At 34.8% G+C, this 6,229-nt stretch overlaps 1 long non-coding RNA gene across 1 annotated transcript in view; it reads left to right on the forward strand.

The window, feature by feature from the left end:
• Positions 1 to 536: 536 nt before the first annotated feature.
• The window catches only part of LOC107059147 (uncharacterized), a 6,817-nt gene continuing 1,124 nt past the window's right edge, over positions 537 to 6,229 (forward strand). The window contains exons 1-2 of the long non-coding RNA XR_001472520.1: positions 537 to 679; positions 863 to 906. This is a non-coding gene — a long non-coding RNA (uncharacterized lncRNA). The remainder of the gene's footprint in view (positions 680 to 862; positions 907 to 6,229) is intronic.

Here is a 6,229-nt window from a genome sequence, read left to right on the forward strand (position 1 = left end):
TCTAACACCTAGTCTTTTTTTACAAATGGTTATTGGGCCTAGATCCCAAATAAAAGTCTCTAATATCCCATAGGCCCTTACAGAGTCAACTTGATTCACAACAGTAATTCTAAAATTTTAGTGAATCTGAATACCAGTGTCTCATATTCAAGCTAATATTCATTGTATAATTTTTTAGGATAAGTTGTTTGCTTACAAAATACCCTCACCCTATTTAAATTTTTTTTTTTACATTTTCTTTGCAAGCATTAGTTATTCATTCTTAAAAATAAAATTTTCATCTTATTTAGCTTAAATATTTTTGTGTGTGCATTTTCATGATTGTGTTGTATGTTTTAAAAATTAAACTTTCATCTTATTTAACTTAAAATTAAACTTTCATCTTATTTAGCTTAAAAATAAAATTTTCATCTTATTTACCTTAAAAATAAAACTTTTATTTTAAGTTTATTAAAGTAAAAGAAAATTTATTAATTTCTCCCTCTAATTTTTCATGCTATTAACTTTTCCCTCTAATTTTTTCTACTACAATAAAATATTCCCTCCTATTAGTAATAAGAAACTTTTTTTAAAAAAAAAACCCTACTCCTGCTTAAGTCTAGAGTTATTTGCATATCGCCTCAGGCCCTCAACACATCGCTCAAGCAAAGAAATTCATGATAGCCATCTCCATCTACAGGTAATCCTAAGGTTTTTATTTCTTATAAACTCATGATCTTACTGAAACAAACCTTTGATCACATAGTCACTGGTAGGATTTTGGGGTCAAGTTATGTTAACTAATTAAAAAAGTATTTATTTTCGGAACCATGTGAAGTTTCTAGGTTTCACAATTTAGTTCTTAATTTATATTTTCTTGTAGGTTTTACTGGATTCATCTCATCCTACAAATATTTTGATTCCCAGGTATTCAAACAATTGTGACGATTTGTGATTTTATGAAAGTATTTTTTTTCTGTATTTACTAAGTGTGTTTACACCTGCTAGTGTACCTGGACTATTTGGCTCTGGTTCAACAAAATCAATGTAAGAGTTATGAGTAATAATAATTTTACCTGTATGACTGTGACTTTTCTGGGAATTGGGATCATTGAGTCAATACCTGTGATCTTAGAGGCCTTTGTATTTCCTTCTTTGTCCATACCTGCTAGTACATTAGGCATAGAGGGAGGATCTTGGGATATAGGGGTTGGTAACACAGAATATTCCCCTAAGAGTTATGAGTAATAATACTGTTGGACTAATTTGGTTCAACAAGATCAATATAAGAGTTATGAGTAATAATATTTTTACATGTATGACTGTGACTTTTCTGGGAATCTATTTGATCCATCTGTTCTTCAGGTGTCTTAGGTCTTTCCTCATTGTTTGTATTGTTTTTGTTATTCTTTTTTTGAATTTGCCACTATTCTTCCTGCTGATTGGGCTCTTCTTCTTGGTAATGATGCTGGCTTGAATCTATCTGTGATGTTGTATTATTTTTCCTATCAGTCAACTGCATATTCTGTTGTTCATTTCTTAGTTGATCACCCTTATTAGGTCGTACACGACATGATTATGATTTTTAGGCAGTCATAGGATCGGGAGACTATGGTTTAGCCCAAAAAAGGATTATTATTACTTGTTAGATGATATGCCACTAGTCTGAAAGAAAGTCCAGAGGACTAAAACGTCATGGCTCTTAATTAATATTCATATGCTTACATAGGAATACATGATTTTTCGAATTATTAAAGGGGAAATAGAAACTTGATGAACACTCCAAGATGCAAAAATGAACACCACATGGCTATTGGCTACAGTTTAAACAGAACAATAGTTGCAGCTAATTACCCTGTTATTAGTATGTTAAGCATGACAGTGGCACCTACCGCAATTCCCACAAGCTCTCCCTCCTATAGTTTGGCCTATGTTTTCCCAGTGGGTGCCTTATCTTCATGATGATTTTTGCCTGTACCTGGACTATTTACTGATCTGGTTCAACAAGATCAATACAAGAGTTATGAGTAATAATATTTTTACCTGTATAACAGTGACTTTTCTGGGAATCTGCCTGATCCATCTGTTCTTGAGGTGTCTTAGGTCTCTCCTCATTGTTTGTATTGTTTTTGTTATTTCTTCTTTTTTTGTAGTTTTGTCCACTGTTCTTCCTGCTGATTTGGCTCTTCTTCTTGGTAATGATACTGCCCTCTCCAGACCCAACTTATGAGATTGCACCGGATATATTTTTGTTGTTGTAATAAATAAACAAACCACTATATAATAAGGATCTACTTACAAATTAAATAGGGGTGTGTGATTTTTTTCCAGTTAACAATTAGCCAAGTAAGAGTAGAAAAAACGCAGAGTAAATGCTTACAGCTCTAGAAAGAGGATTAAATTTTATTGTATACCTCTATGCAAGCTGTTATGCGCATATTGAGTTGTGCTTAGGCTTTCAAATTCTTTTAGTTAGATTCTGGATGAATATCTGCAACAATACCTCATCCAGTTACTCTATGTTCTGGACCTCTAATTCATTCACCAAATAGTTTGGATCTGAGATGTAGTAGTTGATTGGTTGATCTTGAAATAGCTGTGCTAGTAATTCTAGTTGCTGACCATTATATTGCATTCTGTTATGTGGCTAAAAGCTGCTTCTTTTCCGATATTAACAAGCTAGATTCATTGGAGTGGTCAAGCAAACTTGAAATTTAGTGCTTCTCCCATCATTTTTTTCTTCCCCCATATTTAATTGAAAGCAAAGAGGGTAGGATGATGTTTGTGTATGTGCCTTCATAAGCATACATGTTTCTCGTGGTGATAAAACTATCTTTTTTATGCAGCAAACTTTAAGTAGAAACACCCTCTTTTTCTCATGTTTACAATAGTTTTAGTTGAATTCAGGTGCACAAAGGAAGATATCAAGTTTTTTAACCCTGTCCCAAAACTTAAGAACTTTCTTTCCAACTTCAGCACCAACAGTTTTCCGCTTCTCACCCATTTTGACATTGTCAACAACAGCCTCTTTAGGAACTTTAAAGCAACCCTTCAACCCCATCTTGGACCTGCTCCTTTTTTCTTCTTCATGTTTCAGTAGCTGCTCATAATACTCATTGTTCCTCCTCTCCTATCCATATATCTGACGTTGAAGATCCTCAACTTTTCGACTAAGCACGTAAACTCTATGATCCTCCCTTCTGGTTAGCATGAACCTTGCAAGCTCAGCTACCTTTATCTTCACGAATAAATACTGTGAAGACAACCCCTTATTCTCCTCCATCAATGAAGCCATTTTGTATCCTAATCTCGCGTTCTCATTTAACAAGATCAACCTCTCTTATTCCAACAACTCCAATAAGTTTTCCTGCAACTCTATCTTCATTGATGACTCGTTGCAATGCTTGTTGACTAGACTAAACTCGTGCATGATGATTTCACAATTGACACTTCTGATCACCAAGTCTGCAATGATCATGTTTGGTTCAAATTTGACTTGTGTGGATGGAAATGAAGGCTGATATGATAATGAACTCTCAGCATTAGAATCAACAATATCCGATCCATTGTTCTCTTCCTTGTCAAATTGATCATCATTATCATGATCAAAATGGGAGGATGGAATTTGGAAGGAATTTCGACGATGATGGTTCTTGACAAGTGCTTGGCAATAGCAGTCTGCCAAAGAGAGATAGTTGTCATACAATTCTTGAAGTAAGGCCAGAAGCTGTGGCCATTTCTGGTAGTAAGCATCAATGCGTTCTGTAAAACTGTCAACATCATCTTTATTAGGAACGTTCACAACCAATTTCTTCATTTTCTTGTCCAAATCTGAAGAAAAGACCACAATCCAATCCAAATCCAGTCAAATAGATATATGATATTGACTTGACAAGTGAAGCATTTGAAAATTTGAGTTCTACACATTTTTGTCTTTGCTTTCCTTGAAGGTGTAATTTGATTGCCCCTTATGTTATATATAGTATTCAGCCTCAAGTGAGATTGGTGATCTTAGTCTTATGCTTTACTTTTTTTCTTCTTTGATAATTATACCTTCCAAAATTGCCTTGATAAAGTTCTCAAACTTATGCTTTACTCTTGGTCTGCAAAATTTACTCACAGTTTTTTTGGATTTTTGGGATGAAAATTCAAGTTGACCTTTTTTTTACCAAGGTATGGGGACATATATAAGTATGAAGGGATCACTTCAAGTGATTTGAGTTGGGTCTTTGAGGTTTAAAGTTTATCAATATTGATGAGCATGCTCACATTTTTGGGTTGGAAAAACTGATGATTTTCTAGGAAATTGCAACACTCCAAAAAAAATTTGAACTAAGACTCGAACCGTTTTTCGTAGTGAGTGAGATTTTTGCAAGAAAGTTAAAATTTATTGAGTATTAAGGTTACTAGATGTAGCACCTTGAGTTCCAAAAAGAATCGAATTGGAAATAGCAAAATCTGAATTTGGAGAGTTAAGTTAAGTATGAGTTATGGTTCAACTTCAAACGACCATAACTCCTAGCTGAGGATGATTTAAGTGTGCTACCAAATATCGTAGGAAATACCTCTGAATTATCTTTCCAACGCCACCGAGTTTTTTCAGTTTCGAGTTTGTATGAGGGAGATATGTGCATTCGAAGTTGGGCTGTCTAGATAAGGAAAGTCAAAACCAGGTTTTAGAGGGGTATTTTGGTCTTTTCCTAACCAAATCGGATTTAATTCGTTTTTAGTAATATTTTAGGGGTATAATCTGATTAGGTTCAGTTTTATAATCCTAGTTTACGCCTAGGGTTTTAGTTGATAGTTCAAAAAGAGAAAAGAAGAAGAGAGAAGAGGAGAAAAGAGAAAGGATTGAAGCGTTCGTCGAAATTCTTGAGAGTTGTTGCGGATTGTCACCATGGGTTTGATCCCTAAGAGGTATGTAAGCTTCCATAGTGTTGGGTTAGTTCACCCACACGCCAATCATGTTATTTTCAGCGAAATTTCATTGTTGAAGTTGAAAGATTAGAGTTCTTGATAGGTGTTGTTGAAGTTCATTTTAAATCTTGTTGTGTTGAGGTTTTGATGATTTCTTGAGATGAAATTTAGCAATTTGAGTGTTTTTTTGAGTATATTAGAGTGTACTTATGTTAAGTAATTGAATCCAAGTGATTGGGGAAGAAACCGTTCGATTCTAGGCGAATTAGGGTGAGAAAACGAGCAAAGAATTTCGTCGGATTTTCTGGGTTAGGGCCTGGTGCGATGCGCCAGCCAGAACACCCCAAACCCTCCTCTGAAGTTTAGGAGCTGGCGCCCCGCGCCACCCATAGCTCCAGGGTCGCCTGCCTCATCCAGTTTGTCGTCGGTTGCCCCGTTTCAGTTCGTTTAAAGTGCACCTTCACTCCTTTTCGATTCTAACTACTCTAAGCTACTTCTAAACACCTAGAAATCATTCATAACATGATAATAACCTTGAATTATTATTTCAAATTCAAGGTAGAGATAAGATTTAAGTTTTGAGAATTTTTTCGAACATTCTAAGAAAGTCCCTTTGAGTTCTTTTGTGGAGTCTTCTACAACCTCTAGTAACTTGTTTCAAGACTCAAGTAAGTGCGAATGAGAGTGAGGAGAATGTATTCATAAGTCTACACTATCACCTAGATTCTTCATAGAATGAACCATAACTCTTGAATTCGTAATTCACATTCAAGAGGGAGTTAAGAGTAGATTTCAAGAAAGTTTTTGAGTTCGATTGTGAATCCTTTGAGATCAACTATTGATTTGAACTAAGTTTTGAGGAAGTAAGTAAGATAATGAGAAGAGTTGTATCATGAGTTCCATAATGTTATGTAGACCTACGAGTCAAGTCATTCATGCCATTAAATTCCGCATGAACTCCAGAAGTTGAGTATCTATGAGAGGAGTAATATCTCCAAGTTCTAAGCCTTTAAGTGTTGAGTTCCTAATCCATTTTGAGAAATATCTTTGAGTCCTTGAGTTGAACATTTCATGCCCATAATCCCGCATGAACATTATAAGTAGAACAATCTTGAGATGAGTAGTATCATTGAAGTTCTTAAGTTCCAAGTATTGAGTTATATCTATGGTTATTGAAAACCTGGCATTGAGTCGTTCGTGTCCATCAATCGGCATGAAACATATTTTAAGAAGTCTTTTGCAAATGTTTAAACTTCGTTTTAAGACTTAAGTTTTGAGTTCAGTAAAGAGTAAAGTTGAAGTTCATTTCTTCAAAAGTATATAGGGACTATGT

Source organism: Solanum tuberosum, unplaced genomic scaffold (genome assembly GCF_000226075.1).
Source record: "Solanum tuberosum cultivar DM 1-3 516 R44 unplaced genomic scaffold, SolTub_3.0 scf00819, whole genome shotgun sequence".
In the NCBI taxonomy this organism is placed as follows: Eukaryota; Viridiplantae; Streptophyta; class Magnoliopsida; order Solanales; family Solanaceae; genus Solanum; species Solanum tuberosum.